General features: G+C 39.0%; 1 pseudogene; it reads left to right on the top strand.

Annotated features, from left to right (window-relative positions):
- LOC136319710 (olfactory receptor 5B2-like) overlaps positions 1–17,971 on the top strand; it is a 49,363-nt pseudogene extending 31,392 nt beyond the window's left edge.
- Positions 17,972–18,223: the final 252 nt, after the last annotated feature.

Below are 18,223 nucleotides of genomic sequence, written 5' to 3'. Positions count from 1 at the left end.
ATGGAAACAACCAAAAAGCCCTTCAATAGAAGACCGGATAAAGAAGATGTGGCACATATACACTATGGAATACTACTCAGCCATAAGAAATGATGACATCGGATCATTTACAGCAAAATGGTGGGATCTTGTTAACATTATACGGAGTGAAATAAGTAAATCAGAAAAAAAATAAGAACTACATGATTCCATACATTGTTGGAACATAAAAATGAGACTAAGAGACATGGACAAGAGTGTGGTGGTTACCAGGGGTGGGGGGAGGGAGGACATGGGTGGGAGGGAGGGAGAGAGTTAGGGGGAGGGGGAGGGGCACAGAGAACTAGATAGAGGATGGCGGAGGACAATCTGACTTTGGGCGAGGGGTACGCAACATAATTTAATGACAAAATAACCTAGACATGTTTTCTTTGAATATATGTACCCTGATTTATTAATGTCATCCCATTACCATTAATAAAAATTTATTAAAAAAAAAAAAAGTGACGTCACGAAGATGGCGCCGTGAGCAGCGCGTCTGACAGATCTCCCCAAAATCTCAACAAATTTGTCAACTAGAAACAGAAAAATTATCTTCGGAGCATCCTAGAGTTCCACACACACACTGAAAGCAAAAGGACTGTTGCTGAGGAGGGAATACGCCTGTGGTGAGTCAACCCACGCGTGCAGCTGCCCGCGCCGCTTCCTGGGGAGTGCCAGCAACCACCAGCATGCTCTGAGAAGCCGCACGCCCCCTCCCACTTGCCGTGTCCCGGGGAGTGCCCACAACCACCGGCGTGCTCTGAGAGGCCACGCGCCCCGCCAACCACGTTCTGAGAAGCCACGCGCGCGCCCCGAGCCGCCGAGTCCCAGGGAGTGCCGGCAACCACCGGCGTGCTCTGAGAAGCCGCGCGCGCCCCGAGCGGCCACATCCGTGCCGGCAACCACCGGAGTGCTCTGGGAAGCCGCGCCCCCCCCAGCCGCGTCCCGGGGAGTGCCGGCAACCACCGGCGTGCTCTGAGAAGCCGCGGGCCCCGTGCCATAGTCTGGGAGGGGCGCCAAACCTGTCTTTCCTAGTCAGGAGATTCTCTCCGTGGATGGGGCACCTCACCCAGCCATTCGAGCTAACAATCAAGCGTTGGGCGAGGGGCGCGTAGGCAGCCTGAAATACTCTCTGGAGCACAGCTGCGGATCCAATCACTGAAATTAGCTTAACCCACGAAATCTACGCACCCACGGGGCTCTAATTGATAAGATCTCTCCCAGTTCAGTGATCCAAGACAAGAGGCATAATATTTTTCAGTGCCTTTCGCTAAAGGGGCGGGGGCAATATCTGATTGACAGAGCCTCCATATTCAGGGATATACCTAACAAGAGGGACATGGCAGATATTAAGATCTATATAGCAAGCAGCGAATAGTGCATCTTCTTTCCAGCCAAAACAGGCTACAAAGTGTGGAAAGCCTGGGTTGAGTGGTCCAACTGAATGGTAGGCGCTGAACAGTCACCTTGACAACAATTGACTCCCAGCCCCACCTGATTACGCTGGAGGCTCTGACTGTCAGAGCCTTACCCAGAGCCTTGGGCTGAGTGAGGATAGAGTGGGGATTTCCCAGCTCTTTGAGCCTCTTACTCCCCAGACAGAAGCAGTGGCAGCCTCATAGCTGGATCACCAGGCTGCTATTTCAGAAAGGGGAGACTAGGGGAGAAACTCCAGGAAAGCAAACTCTCTCTCATTGTTGGACTCTACAAATGCCAACAAGCCTTGACTACCAGCGAGACTAAAGCCAATTATATGACATTGCCATAGAATCCCATCAACTGCAAATTCCTACCTAAGCGTGACAAAGGGGCAGAACCTGGGGTACAGAGTCACCGACCAGGAAGAGGGAGAGAAAAGAAAAAGGAAGAAGTTAACCTCTCAATATCAAGAAAAATCCACAGACTTTATCACTTGTTCCACTAATTCTTTGTTGTTGTTGTTTCTCTCTTCTTTCTTATTGCCTTTATTTGTATTTCCTCCATCTCGGTCCTTTTATTCTCTGCCCATCTTATGCTACACTTTTCTTGAACTACACTACCCATGAGTGTTACATTTTATTTCTTTTCTTCATCCTTACTCTCCCTTAGGGTTACACTCCAAAACCCTTAACTCTCACTCTCTCCCCTTTTGATTTCTTTTTGTTCTTTTTTGTTTTTTTCCCTTCCTTTTTTTCTTCCTTCGTTTCTCTTTTTCTTATTTTTTCCTTTCTATTCGTTCCTTCTTTTCTCCTTTTATTTTCCTCTCATTTAATCCTCAATCACGAACAAATTATTTAATTTGAAACTCAAGTTTTTTTTTGTTTTTGTTGTTTGTTCTTTATTTTTCTTTTATTTTATGCTTTTGTTTTTGGTTTTCCATTGTTTGTTTCTTTTTGTGGCATTTTGGGTACTTTTTACATTGCTTTTTAACTCACTAGCATTCCTCCCAACCCAAAGTCTCCATTGTATTTAGTCTTCACTCCACTTAATACAACAGATTTTTACTTATTATTTTTATTTTTTCTTCTTTAAATATTATTTTTTCTCTCCTTTTTTCAGTTTCCCTCTTATCTCTCTCACTATATCTCTTAGTCGACCATCACTTACAAGCAAATCATTTTATGCTTGTCTAAGATATCCTCCTTTTTATTTTTTATTTTTTTTGCATTTAGTAGGTCCCTACTCCCTTTTTTGCCCCTTGAACTCTTCACCCCAAATCAGGCCCTCTGTTATAGGCAGTTTTTGTTCCATTTAGCATAATATAATTCACAGGTCATCACAATATTTACCTAAAGAGGTGAGAGGAGGGGAGAAGAAGAAAGGAAAAAGGGGAAAATAATAAATCATTACTTTTTCCCCCCCTTTTTTATTCTTTATTAATTCTAATTAACAATATCAACAAGACCACCTTCAGATGCCAATAAGAAAAAGGAAATTGAATATTATGGATACAAAAGATAGAGAGGTAACACAAATAGATGTGGAAAGATCTATGAAGAAAAGATTTAACATACTGGAAGCCTTGGAGCCAAATGACAGAGAATTTAAAATAAAAATCTTAAAAATACTCAGAGATATACAAGAAAACACAGAAAGGCAATTTAGGGAAATCAGAAAACAACTCAACGATCACAAAGAATATATTACCAAGGAAATTGAAACTATAAAAACAAATCAAACAGAAATGAAAAACTCAATTCACGAACTGAAAAACGAGATAACAAGCTTAGCTAATAGAACAGCCCAGATAGAAGATAGGATTAGTGAAATAGAAGACAAGCAACTTGAGGCACAACAGAGAAAAGAAGAAAGAGACTCAAAAATAATAAAAAACGAGAAAGCCCTACAGGAATTGTCTGACTCCATCAGAAAGAATAACATAAGAATAATAGGTATATCAGAGGGAGAAGAGAAAGAAAATGGAATGGAGAATATACTAAAACAAATAATAGATGAGAACTTCCCAAGCCTGTGGAAAGAACTAAAGCCTCAAATTCAAGAAGCAAACAGAACACCGAGTTTTCTTAACCCCAACAAACCCACTCCAAGGCACATCATAATGAAGATGACACAAAACAATGACAAAGAAAAAATTCTCAAGGCAGCCAGGGAAAAGAAGAATACAACATATAAAGGAAAACCTATTAGATTATCATCAGACTTCTCAGCAGAAACTCTACAAGCTAGAAGAGAGTGGACCCCAATATTTAAAGCCCTGAAAGAGAGAAACTTTCAGCCAAGAATACTATACCCATCAAAGCTATCCTTCAAGTACGAAGGAGATATAAAAATATTCACAAATACAGAAAAGATGACAGAATTTATCATCAGAAAGCCCCCACTCCAGGAAATACTAAAGGGGGTTTTCCAACCAGATACAAAGAACAAAAGAAAACAAAACCACAAGTAACAGCTCCACCAAGAAAACAATAAAACCAAACTTAAACTGTGACAACAAAAGAAAAAAAGGGGGAGAAAGGATGGAGATTAACAGTAGCAAAGGACGATGAAGTGCAGAAATACTCATAAGAAAGGGTACTACAATGAATATGGTAGGTACCCTTTTCATTACTTAATGGTAACCAACCTTGAAAAAACAACCACAAAAACACTTGACTTAAAAAAGGTAGCAACAGAAGAAAGAAGTATGGAACACAAACAAACAAAAACAAATGATAGAAAAACAAAAGAGAAGAATCAAACAAGATACAAAACTAACAGAAAGCAATTTATAAAATGGCAACAGGGAACCACAAGTGTCAATAATTACACTAAATGTAAATGGATTAAACTTACCAATAAAAAGACACAGAGTAGCAGAATGGATTAAAAAAGAAAATCCAACTGTATGCTGCCTACAAGAAACTCATCTAAGCAACAAGGATAAAAACAAATTCAAAGTGAAAGGCTGGAAAACAATACTCCAAGCAAACAACACCCAAAAAAAAGCAGGTGTAGCAATACTCATATCTGATAATGCTGACTATAAGACAAAAAAGTACTCAGAGACAAAAATGGTCATTTCATAATGATTAAGGGGACACTGAATCAAGAAGACATAACAATCCTTAATATATATGCACCAAACCAAGGAGCACCAAAATATATAAGACAGCTACTTATTGACCTTAAAACAAAAACTAACAAAAATACAATCATACTTGGAGACCTCAATACACCGCTGACGGCTCTAGATCGGTCATCCAAACAGAGAATCAATAAAGATATAGTGGCCTTAAACGAAATACTACAACACCTGGATATGATAGACATCTACAGGACACTTCATCCCAAAGCGACAGAGTATACATTTTTCTCTAGTGTACATGGAACATTCTCAAGAATTGACCATATGTTGGGCCACAAAGACAATATCAGCAAATTTAGAAAAATTGAAATTGTACCAAGCATATTTTCTGATCATAAAGCCTTGAAACTAGAATTCAACTGTAAAAAAGAGGAGGAAAAACGCACAAAATTATGGAAACTAAACAACATACTTCTAAAAAATGAATGGGTCAAAAAAGAAATAAGTGCAGAGATAAAAAGATATATACAGACAAATGAAAATGAAAATACGACATATCAGAATCTCTGGGATGCAGCAAAAGCAGTAATAAGAGGAAAGTTCATATCACTTCAGGCCTATATGAACAAACAAGAGAGAGCCGAAGTAAACCACTTAACTTCACACCTTAAGGAGCTAGAAAAAGAAGACAAAGACAACCCAAAACCAGTCGAAGAAAGGAGATAATAAAAATCAGAGCAGAAATAAACGAAATAGAGAACAGAAAGACTATAGAAAAAATCAATAAAACAAGGAGCTGGTTCTTTGAAAAGATCAACAAAATTGAAAAACCCTCGGCAAGACTCACCAAGGAAAAAAGACACAGGACTCAAATAAATAAAATCCAAAATGAAAGAGGAGAAATCACCACAGACATCATAGATATACAAAGAATTATTGTAGAATACTATGAAAAACTATTTGCCACCAAATACAACAATCTAGAAGAAATGGATAAATTCCTAGAACAATACAACCTTCCTAAACTGAGTCATGAAGAAGCAGAAAGCCTAAACAGACCAATCAGCAGGGAGGAAATAGAAAAAACTATTAAAAACCTCCCCCAAAATAAAAGTCCAGGCCCAGACGGTTATACTAGTGAATTCTATCAAACATTCAAAGAAGACTTGGTTCCTATTCTACTCAAAGTCTTCCAAAAAATTGAAGAAGAAGCAATACTTCCAAACACATTTTATGAGGCCAACATAACCCTCATACCAAAACCAGGCAAGGATGGCACAAAGAAAGAAAACTACAGACCAATATCTCTAATGAATACAGATGCTAAAATACTAAACAAAATACTGGCAAATCGAATACAACAATATATTAAAAAAAATAATACATCATGATCAAGTGGGATTCATCCCAGAATCTCAAGGATGGTTCAACATACGTAAAACGGTTAACATAATACACCATATCAACAAAACAAAGAACAAAAACCCACATGATCTTATCAATAGACGCAGAAAAGGCTTTCGATAAAATGCAACACAATTTATGTTTAAGACTCTCAACAAAATGGGTATAGAAGGAAAATATCTCAACATGATAAAGGCCATATATGATAAACCATCAGCCAACATCATATTAAACGGCATAAAACTGAGGACTTTCCACCTTAAATCAGGAACAAGACAGGGTTGTCCACTCTCTCCACTCTTATTTAACGTGGTGCTAGAAGTTCTGGCCAGAGCAATCAGAGAAGACAAAGAAATAAAAGGCATCCATATCGGAAAAGAAGAAGTAAAGGTATCACTTTTTGCTGATGATATGATCCTATACATCGAAAACCCAAAGGACTCCACAAAAAAATTACTAGAAACAATAAACCAATACAGTAAGGTCGCAGGATACAAAATCAACATACAAAAGTCCATAGCCTTTCTATATGCCAACAATGAAATATTAGAAAACGAACTCAAAAAAATAATCCCCTTCACGATTGCAACAAAAAAAATAAAATACCTAGGAATAAACATAACAAAGAATGTAAAGGACCTATATAACGAAAACTACAAGACATTGCTAAGAGAAATAGAAAAAGACACAATGAGATGGAAAAATATTCCTTGTTCTTGGATAGGAAGAATAAATATAATTAAAATGGCCATATTACCCAAAGTAATATATAAATTTAATGCAATTCCCATCAAAATTCCTATGACATTTTTTAAAGAAATGGAACAAAAAATCATAAGATTTATATGGAACTATAAAAAACCCCGAATAGCTAAAGCAATCCTAAGGAAAAAGAATGAAGCTGGGGGCATTACAATACCTGACTTTAAACTATATTATAGGGCCACAATAATCAAAACTGTATGGTACTGGTGGAAAAATAGACACTCAGACCAATGGAACAGAATAGAAAGCCCAGAAATAAAACCACATATATATGGTCAAATAATCTTTGATAAGGGGGCCAACAACGCAAAATGGAGAAAAGAAAGCCTCTTCAACAAATGGTGTTGGGAAAACTGGAAAGCCACATGCAAAAGAATGAAACTCGACTACAGCCTGTCCCCGTGTACTAAAATTAATTCAAAATGGATCAAAGACCTAAATATAAGATCTGAAACAATAAAGTACATAGAAGAAGACATAGGTACTAAACTCATGGACCTGGGTTTTTTTTTTTTTTGGGTTTTTTTTGTTTGTTTGTTTTTTCCATTTTCCTGAAGCTGGAAACAGGGAGAGACAGTCAGACAGACTCCCGCATGCGCCCAACCGGGATCCACCCGGCACGCCCACCATGGGGCGACGCTCTGCCCACCAGGGGGCAATGCTCTGCCCATCCAGGGCGTCGCCATGTTGCGACCAGAGCCACTCTATTGCCTGAGGCAGAGGCCACAGAGCCATCCCCAGTGCCCGGGCCATCTTTGCTCCAATGGAGCCTCGGCTGCGGGAGGGGAAGAGAGAGACAGAGAGGAAAGCGCGGCGGAGGGGTGGAGAAGCAAATGGGCGCTTCTCCTGTGTGCCCTGGCCAGGAATCGAACCCGGGTCCTCCGCACGCTAGGCCGACGCTCTACCGCTGAGCCAACCGGCCAGGGCTGGACCTGGGTTTTAAAGAACATTTTATGAACTTGACTCCAATGGCAAGAGAAGTGAAGGCAAAGATAAATGAATGGGACTACATCAGAATAAAAAGTTTTTGCTCAGCAAGAGAAACCGATACCAAAATAAACAGACAGCCAACTAAATGGGAACTGATATTTTCAAACAATAGCTCAGATAAGGGCCTAATATCCAAAATTTACAAAGAACTCATAAAACTCAACAACAAACAAACAAACAATCCAATAAAAAAATGGGAAGAGGACATGAACAGACACTTCTCCCAGGAAGAAATACAAATGGCCAACAGATATATGAAAAGATGCTCAGCTTCATTAGTTATTAGAGAAATGCAAATCAAAACTACAATGAGATACCACCTCACCCCTGTTAGATTAGCTATTATCAACAAGACGGGTAATAGCAAGTGTTGGAGAGGCTGCGGAGAAAAAGGAACCCTCATACACTGTTGGTGGGAATGTAAAGTAGTACAACCATTATGGAGGAAAGTATGGTGGTTCCTCAAAAAACTGCAAATAGAACTACCTTGTGACCCAGCAATCCCTCTACTGGGTATATACCCCAAAACCTCAGAATCATTGATACGTAAAGACACATGTAGCCCTATGTTCATTGCAGCACTGTTCACAGTGGCCAAGACATGGAAACAACCAAAAAGCCCTTCAATAGAAGACTGGATAAAGAAGATGTGGCACATATACACTATGGAATACTACTTAGCCATAAGAAATGATGACATCGGATCATTTACAGCAAAATGGTGGGATCTTGTTAACATCATACGGAGTGAAATAAGTAAATCAGAAAAAAACAAGAACTACATGATTCCATACATTGGTGGAATATAAAAACGAGACTAAGAGACATGGACAAGAGAGTGGTGGTTACCAGGCGTGGGGGGAGGGAGGACGCAGGAGGGAGGGAGGGAGAGAGTTAGGGGGAGGGGGAGGGGCACAGAGAAAACTAGACAGAGGGTGACGGAGGACAATCTGACTCTGGGTGAGGGGTATGCAACATAATTTAATGACAAGATAACCTAGACATGTTTTCTTTGAATATATGTACCCTGAAATATTAATGTCATCCCATTAACATTAATAAAAATTTATTAAAAAAAAAAAAAAGATGCACATTGGTTGTTTTCATGTCTTGGCCCCTGTGAATAATGCGGTGATGAACATGGGGGTACATGACTCTTAATGTTCAAATATTTTTGCATTTTGGGGATTGATACCCAGTAGAGGAATTTGTGGGTCATATGGTAATTCTATTATTAATTTTTTGAGGAAGGAACCCTCATTCTTTATTTTATAATGGTCGTATTAATTTCTATTCCCAATAGCAGTGAAGGAGGGTTCTTTTTCTCCACAGCCTCTCCAACACTTGTTATTACCTGTCCTGTTGATGATAGCCAATCTAACAGATGTGAGGTGGTATCTCATTGTAGTTTTGATTTGCATTTCTCAAGTAGCTAGTGAAGATGAGCATTTTTTCATATATCTGTTGGCCATTTGTATGTCCTCTTGGGAGAAGTGTCTGTACATGTACTTCCCTCATTTTTTAATTGAATTGTTTGCTTGTTTGTTGCTGAGCTTTGTGAGCTTTTTATATATTTTGGATATTAATCCCTTATCTGAGCTGTTTTTTGCAAATATTATATCCCATTTAGTTGGCTGCCTATTTGTTTTGTTGTCAGTTTCTTCTGCTGTTCAAAAGCTTTTTAGTTTTATATAGTCCCATTCATTTATTTTTGCCTTAACTTCTCTTGCCTTTGAGGTCAAATTCATACATTGTTCTCTACAGCCAAGGTCCATGAGCTTACTATCTATGTTTTCTTCCATGTAATTTATAAATTCAGGTCTTATATTTAGGTCTTTGATCCACTTTAAATTAATTTTTGTGCAGGGGGACGAACTAGAGTCCAGTTTTATTTTTTTTCCATGTGGTTTTTCAATTTTCCCCACACCATTTATTGAAGAGGCTTTCTTTTCTCCATTGTGTGTTTTTGGCTCCTGTCTCAAAGATGATTTGTCCATATATATGTGGTTTTGTTTCTGGGCTCTCAATTCTGTTCCATTGGTCTGTATGTCTGTTTTTCTGCCAATACCATGCTATTTTATTTATTGTGACTCTATAGTATAATTTGGAGTCCGGTATTATGATACCTCCAGCGTCACTCTTTTTCCTCAAGATTACTTTGGCTATTTGGGTGTTTTTATGGTTCAGTACGAAAGTAGTAATATTTGGTTCTATTTTTTTAAAGAATGATATTGGGATTTTGATGAGGATTGCATTAAATTTGTATATTGCTTTGGGTAATATGGCCATTTTAACTATGTTGATTTTTCCAATCCATGAACACAAAATATTTTCTCAGTTCATTGTGTCTTTTTAAATTTCTTTTGGTAATGTTTTGTAGTTTTCAGTATATAAGTCCTTCACATTATTCCTTAAGTTTATTTCTGGGTATTTATTTTTTTGTTGCAATTATAAAAGTAGTTGTGTTTGGGTTTTTTTGTTTGTTTTTTATTATTAATTTTAATGAGGTGACATTAATAAATCAGGATACATATGTTCAGAGAAAACATCTCCAGGTTATTTTGACATTAATTATGTTCCATAACCATCACCCAAAGTCAAATTGTCTTCCGTCACCTTCTATCTGGTTTTCTTAGTGCCCCCCATCCCCTCTCCATTCCTCTCCTTCCTCCCCCCACCACTGTAACCACCACACTCTTGTTCATGTCTCTAAGTCTCGTTTTTATGTCCCAACTATGTATGAAATCAAGCAGTTCTTAGATTTTTCTGATTTACTTATTTATTGGAATTTTGATGGAAATTGCATTGAATTTGTATATTGCTTTGGGTAAAATGGTCATTTTGATTATATTTATTCTTCCTATCCAAGAACAAGGAATACTTTTCCATTTCATTGTATCTTTTTCAATTTTCCTTACTTTGTCATTTTCATTATATAGGTCCTATACATTCTTTGTCATGCTTATTCCTAGGTTTGTTTGGTTTTTTTGCAACCATGAGGGGATTATTTTTTTAGTTCGTTTTCTGATATTTCATTGTAGGAATATAGGAAGGCAATGGACTTTTGTATATTAATTTTGTATCCTACTACCTTACTGTATTGGTTTATTGTTTCTAGTAATCTTTTTGTGGAGTCTTTGGGGTTTTCAATGTATAGGATCATATCATCTGCAAAAAGTAAAACCTTTACTTCTTCTTTTCTGATATCGATGCCTTTTATTTCTTTATCTTGTCTGATTGCTCTGGCTAGAACTTCTAGCACCACATTAAATAAGAGTGGAGAGAGTAGAAAACTCTGTCTTGTTCCTGATTTAAGGGAAAAAGTCCTCAGTTTTATGCTATTTAATATGATGTTAGCTAATGGTTTATCATAAATGACCATTATCATGTTGGGATATTTTCCTTCTATGCCTATTTTGTTGAGTGTTTTAAACATAAAATTGTGTTGTATTTTATCAAATGCCTTTTCTGCATTTTTTATTAGATCATGTGGGCTTTTGTTCTTTGTTTTGTTGATATGGTGTATTATGTTAACTGTTTTACGTATGTTGAACCATCCTTGAGATTCTGGAATGAATCCCACTTGATCATGATGTATTATTTTTTAACATGTTGTTGTATTCGATTTGCTAGTATTTTGTTTGGTATTTTAGCATCTCTACTCGTTAGAGATATTGGTCTGTATTTTTTGTGCCGTTCTTGCCAGGTTTTGGTATGAGGGTAATGCTGGCCTCATAAGATGTGTTTAAACGTATCGTTTCTTCTTCAAAGTTTTGGAAGACTTTGGCCCTGGCCGGTTGGCTCAGCAGTAGAGCATCAGCCTGGCTTGCGGGGGACCCGGGTTTGATTCCCGGCCAGGGCACATAGGAGAAGCGCCCATTTGCCTCTCCAACCCCCCCCCCTTCCTCTCTGTCTCTCTCTTCCCCTCCCACAGCCAAGGCTCCATTGGAGCAAGGATGGCCTGGGCGCTGGGAATGGCTCCTTGGCCTCTGCCCCAGGCACTAGAGTGGCTCTGGTCACAACAAAGCGATGCCCCCGGAGGGGCAGAGCATTGCCCCCTGGTGGGCAGAGCGTTGCCCCTGGTGGGCGTGCCGGGTGGATCCCGGTCGGGCGCATGCGGAAGTCTGTCTGACTGTTTCTCCCCGTTTCCAAGTTCAGAAAAAATATACAAAAAAAAAAAGTTTTGGAAGACTTTGAGTAGAATAGGAACCAAGTCTTCTTTGAATGTTTGATAGAATTCACTAGTATAGCCATCTGGCCCTGGAATTTTATTTTTGGGGAGATTTTTAATAGTTTTTTCTATTTCCTTCATGCTTACTTGTCTGTTTAGGCTTTCAGCTACTTCATGACTCAGTCTAGGAAGATTGTATTGTTCTAGGAATTTATCTGTTTCTTCTAGATTGTTGAATTTGGTGGCATATAGTTTTTCATAGTTTCTACAATAATTCTTTGTATATCTATGGTGATTTCTCCTCTTTCATTTTGGATTTTGTTTATATGAGTCCTTTCTCTTTTTTCCTGGTGACTCTTTCTAAGGGTTTGTCAATTTTGTTGATCTTTTCAAAGAACAAGCTCTTTGTTTTATTAATGTTTTCTATAGTTTTTTTGTTCTCTATTTCATTTATTTCTGCTCTGATTTTTATTATTTCCTTCTGCTGGTTCTGGTTGTCTTTTTTCCTTTTTTCTAGTTCCTTAAGATGTGAAGTTAAGTGGTTTACTTGGGCTTTCTTGTTTGTTCATATAGGCCTATAGTGATATGAACTTTCTTATTATTGCTGCTTTTCCTGCATCCCAGAAATTCTGATATGACCTATTGTTATTTTTATTTCTGTAAGTATCTTTTGATCTCTGTACTTATTTATTCTATGACCCACTCATTTTTAAAAGTATGTTGTTTAGTTTCCACAGTTTTGTGGCTTTGTTACCTCTTTTTTGCAGTTGAATTCCAGTTTCAAAGCTTTATGATCAGAAAATATGCTTGGTATAATTTCAATTTTTCTGAATTTGTTGATGTTATTTTTGTGGCCAAAATTATGGTCAATTCTTGAAAATGTTCCATGTACACCTGAGAAAAATGTATACTCTGGCACTTTGGGATGAAATGTCCTGTAGATGTCTATAATATCCAAATGTTCTAGTGTTTTGTATAACAGCAATATTTCTTTATTAATTTTCTGTTTGGAAGTGTGATCTAGAGTTTTCAGTGGTGTGTTGAGGTCTCCAAGTATGATTGTATTTTAGTCAGTTTTTTTTTTAGGTCAGTCAGTAGGTGTCTTATATATTTTGGTGCTCCTTGATTTGGTGCATATATATTAAAAAGTTTTATGTCTTCTTTTTTTTTTATTTTTATTTTTTGTATTTTTCTGAAGCTGGAAATGGGGAGAGACAGTCAGACAGACTCCCGCATGCGCCCGACCAGGATCCACCCCGCACGCCCACCAGGGGCAATGCTCTGCCCACCAGGAGGCGATGCTCTGCCCATCCTGGGCGTCGCTCTGCTGCGACCAGAGCCACTCTAGCACCTGGGGCAGAGGCCAAGGAGCCATCCCCAGCGCCCGGGCCATCTTTGCTCCAATGGAGCCTTGGCTGCGGGAGGGGAAGAGAGAGACAGAGAGGAAAGCGCGGCGGAGGGGTGGAGAAGCAAATGGGCGCTTCTCCTATGTGCCCTGGCCGGGAATCGAACCCGGGTCCCCTGCATGCCAGGCCGTTGCTCTACCGCTGAGCCAACCGGCCAGGGCCATTTTATGTCTTCTTGATTCAGTGTCCCCTTAATCATTATGAAATGACCATTTTTGTTTCTGATTACTTTTGATGTCTTGTAGTCTGCATTGTTAGATATGAGTATTGCTACACCTGCTTTTTTTTGGATGTCATTTGCTTGGAGTATTCTTTTCCAGCCTTTCATTTTGAATTTGTTTTTGTCCTTGTTGCTTAGATGTGTTTCTTGTAGGCAGCATACAGTTGGATTTTCTTTTTTAATCCATTCTGCTACTCTGTGTCTTTTTATTTGTGAGTTCAATCTATTTATATATAGTGTAATTATTGACACTTCAGGGTTTCCTATTGCCATTTTATTTTTTTTAATTGATTTTTAGAGAGAGGGGAGAGAGAGAGAAGGGGGAGGAGCAGGAAGCATCAACTCCCATATGTGCCTTGACCAGGCAAGCCCAGGGTTTCGAACCGGCAACCTCAGTGTTCCAGGTCGACGCTTTATCCCACTGCGCCACCACAGGTCAGGCAAGGAATTATAATTTAGGAGACTTTTTTTTTTTAGATTTTTTATTTTATTTATTCATTTTAGAGAGGAGACAGAGAGGGACAGAGAGAGACAGAGAGAGAGGAGCTGGAAGCATCAACTCCCATATGTGCCTTGACCAGGCAAGCCCAGGGTTTCAAACCAGCGACCTCAGCATTTCCAGGTCGATGCTTTATCCACTGTGCTACCACAGGTCCCTATTGCCATTTTATATATAGCTTTATGTTAGTTTTTTATCTTGTTTGGTTCTTCTCTTTTGTTTTTTTATCATTTGTTTTTGTTTGGTTGTAATCCATACTTCTTTCCTCTGTTATTCTTTTTTCAAGTCATGTGCTTCTGTGGTGGTTTTCTCAGAGTTGATTACCATTAAGTAATGGAAAGGGTACCCACCATGTTCATTGTAGTACACTATTTCATGAGTGCTTCTGCACTCCATCGTCCTTTGCTACTGTTTATCTCCTTCCTCTCCCTTTTTTGTTTTTGTTGTCACAGTTTAAATTTGGTTTTATTGTGTTTTTGGTGGAGCTTTTACTTGTGGTTTTGTTTTGTTGTGTCTTTGTATCTGGTTGGAAAACTCCCTTTAGTATTTCCTGAAGTGGGGGTTTTCTGCTGATAAATTCCCTCATCTTTTCTGTGTCTGTGAATTTTTTTATTTCTCCTTTGTATTTGAAGGATAGCTTTGATGGGTATAGTATTCTTGGCTGAAAGTTCCTCTCTTTCAGAACTTTAAATATTGGGATCCATTCTCTTCTAGCTTGCAGAGTTTCTGCTGAAAAAAAATGATGACAATCTAATAGGCCTTCCTTTATATGTTGTATTCTCCTTTTCCCTGGCTGCCTTGAGAATTTTTTCTTTGTCATTGGTTTGTGCCAATTTCTTTATGATGAGCCTTGGAGTAGGTTTGTTGGGTTTATAATAGCTCAGTGTTCTGTTTGCTTCTTGAATTTGATGCTTTAGTTCTTTCCATAGACTTGGGAAGTTCTCGTCTATTATTTGTTTGAATATATTCTTCATTCCATTTTCTCTCTCTTCTCCTTCTGATATACCTATTATTCTTATGTTGCTCTTTTTGATGGAGTCAGACAATTTCTGTAGGGCTTTCTTATTTTTTTTAATTCATGAATCTCTCTCTTCTTCTCTCTGTTGTGCCTCAAGTTGCCTGTCTTCTATGTCATTAATTCTCTCTTCTATCTGGCATGTTCTATTAGCTAAGCTTGTTACCTCATTTTTTAGTTCATGAATTGAGTTTTTCATCTCTGTTTGATTTGTTTTCATAGTTTCAAATTCCTTGGTAATATATGCTTTGTGTTCATTGAATTGTTTTTTGAGCTCCCTAAATTGCCTTTCTGTGTTTTCTTATATATCTCTGAGTATTTTTAGAATTTCTATTTTAAATTCTATGTCATTTAACTCCAAGGTTTCCAATCTGTTAAATTTTTTTTCTATAGATTTTTCCTCATCTCTTTGTGCTACATTTCTGTCTTTTGTATTCATGATATTCAATTTTCTTTTCCTTAATGGCATCTGAGGGTAATTTTGTTAATAAAACTAATGATAATTAATAAAGAATAAAAAGAAAAATAAATAAATTAATTAAATAATTTAAAATTTATTATTTCTTTTTTTGAGAAAATAATGTGAAAAATTAAGAATTATATTGTGCTAAATGGAACAAAAACTACCTAGAACAGAGGGCCTGAGTTGGAGAGAAGTGACAAAGGGACATAAAATGAGGTGAGGACCCACAGAATGCAGAAAAAAAATTTGGATCAAGAAAAAATAATTTGCTTATAAATGACGGTCAAATGAGAGATATAGTGAAAAAGATAAGAAGAAAACAAGAGAAATAAAAAAGATACTGTTGTATTAAGTGGAACAAAAACTACATAGAATAGAGAGCCAGGGTTGGGGGGAATGCTAATGAGTTAAAAAGCAAAGTAAAAAGCACACAAAATGCCACATAGAAAAAATTTGAATCCAAAATAAAATAATTTGCAACTGGGGATCTAATGAGAGGAAAAGTGAAAGAGAAAAGAAGAAACTAAGAGAGAGGAAGAAAAAAGAAAAAGAAGAAGAAGAAAAAAGAGAGAGTTAAGGTTTTTGGAGTGTAACCCTCATTGAGAGAAAGAAAAAAGAAAAGAAAAAAATGAGAAATGTAACACTATGGGTAATGTAGTTCAAGATGAAGAGAAAAGCATAAAATGAGAAGAGGATAAAAGGACCAAGGTGGAAGAAAAAATTTAAAGATAAGGAAATGATAGAAAAAAAAGTGGAAAAAGTTATAAAGACTGTGGATTATTCTTGATTTTGAGAAGTTATCTTCTTCCTTTTTATTTCTTTTCCCTCTTTCTGGTCAGTGGCACTTTACCCCAGGCTCTGCCCCTGTGGCATGCTTAGGTAGAAATTTACAGTTGATGTGTTGCTATGGCAATGTCATATACTAAGCCTCAGTCTCATTGCTGTTTGGGGCTTGTTAGCATTTGCAGGCTTCAACAATGGGAGAGTTTGTTTTCCCGGAGCCTCTCTCCAAGTCTCTCCTTCCTGAAATAGCAGGTGATCCAGCTATGAAGTTGCCCTTGCCACTGCCTGGAGTGAGAGACCCTTAGAGCTGGCAAATCCCCACTCTATCCCCACTCAGCACAGGGCTCTAGGTAAGGCTTTGCCAGCCAGAGCTGCCAGTGTAATCAGGCAGAATGGGAGCCAACTGCTCTCAAAGTGTCTTTCTATGAGCCTTCAGGCATGTCTAGTATGCCTCAGCACTCTGTGGGAGCAATCTGCCCAGGATTTTTGCACTTTTTAACCTTTACTGGTTGGCAGGAAGATGCCTGCAGAACAGGAGGTCTTAAAAGCTGCCAAGTCCCTCCTTTTAGCACAAAGTCCTGAGTATGAAAGCTCTGCTGATCAGAGCCACCTGCTTAAGCAGATAGGTGGGTGTGTTGACTTCTGTTTAAGCTCCTTTCTAAGTTTCCCCGGGCATGTCTAGTTAAATTTGCCTTAGCGTTTCATGGGATTGCTCTCTGCAGGCTTCTTCCTTGTTAAAAAGCCTACAGCAGGGGTCCACTAACTTTTTACACAGGGGGCCAGTTCACTGTCCCTCAGACCATTGGAGGGCCAGAGTATAAAAAAAACTATGACCAAATCCCTATGCACACTGCACATATCTTATTTTAAAGTAAAAAAACAAAATGGGAACAAATACAATATTTAAAATTAAGAACAAGTAAATTAAAACAACAAACTTACCAGTATTTCAATGGGAACTATGCTCCTCTCACTGACCACCAATGAAAGAGGTACCCCTTCCAGAAGTACGTGGGGGCCAGATAAATGGCCTCAGGGGGCCACATGCGGCCCACAGGCCGTAGTTTGGGGACCCCTGGCCTAGAGCCTATAACTTCTGCAGTGTTCTCTGAGGTCTGTTCCGTAGGAATGTGCTTTTTACCCTGTATCTGCTGGCAGGAAGTTGCCCAGCTACTGCGAGCAGAGCAAGAGGCCTTAAAAATATGATGTCTCTCCATCATGTTCTCTTAGATCACTGACCTGAGAAAAAAGACTTTGTCAGCCAGAGCCGCTGCTGGCGTCAGCCAGCTGGGCAGTGAGCAGACTGTGGGTTAAGTTAATTTCAGCAACTGGATCCACGGATCTGCTCCAGAGACTGTCTGCAAGCTGCCTGCCCACCCCTCCCCCTAGCACTTTTGTATTTTTCTTCCCTGGGAATGTGCTTTGTTAGCTTGTATGGCTGGTGGAGGTGCTCCGCCTGCCAGAAGAAGTCCGGGTATAGGCAAATTGGCTTTCTCACACTCCCCGTGCGCTGTTGTTCGGGGAGCAGGGATTACACTGAGATTCTGGTCTCAGCTCATGCAAAAGGCTACTGCTGACAGTCTCCAACCCTGTCCATCTGTCAGGGAACGCGGGTGCCCACGCCCAAGGTGCTAGGAGGAACCACTCACACACTGTCCACGCTCGCCGACCAGGATATTGGGAGAAATGAAGGCAACCACTCACCCGCCTCTGCCGAGGTCCGCTGATGGCGTTAGCTAACATGGGCTGAGTTGCCGCAGGCACACTCTTTCCTCAGCTTGAACGTCTCTGAACAGCTCTTTCCATTCCCCCAGCCCTGACTTTCTCTGGGTTCCAAGTGAAAGTAGCCCTTTCTCAGGTCAGTGAGGAAGGTGAAGTGTTCCATTTTCCATCTTATTTCCTTCAGGGTCGATTATATATTTAGCCACCTTTTCACCCAATCGTACCTTTGTTCAGTCTGTGTGTCTTACAGAGGATCC

This window comes from Saccopteryx bilineata, chromosome 1, assembly GCF_036850765.1.
Source record: "Saccopteryx bilineata isolate mSacBil1 chromosome 1, mSacBil1_pri_phased_curated, whole genome shotgun sequence".
Taxonomy (NCBI): Eukaryota; Metazoa; Chordata; class Mammalia; order Chiroptera; family Emballonuridae; genus Saccopteryx; species Saccopteryx bilineata.
Note: the sequence above shows the minus strand (reverse complement) of the source record. Positions and strands in the feature narration are given on the sequence as shown.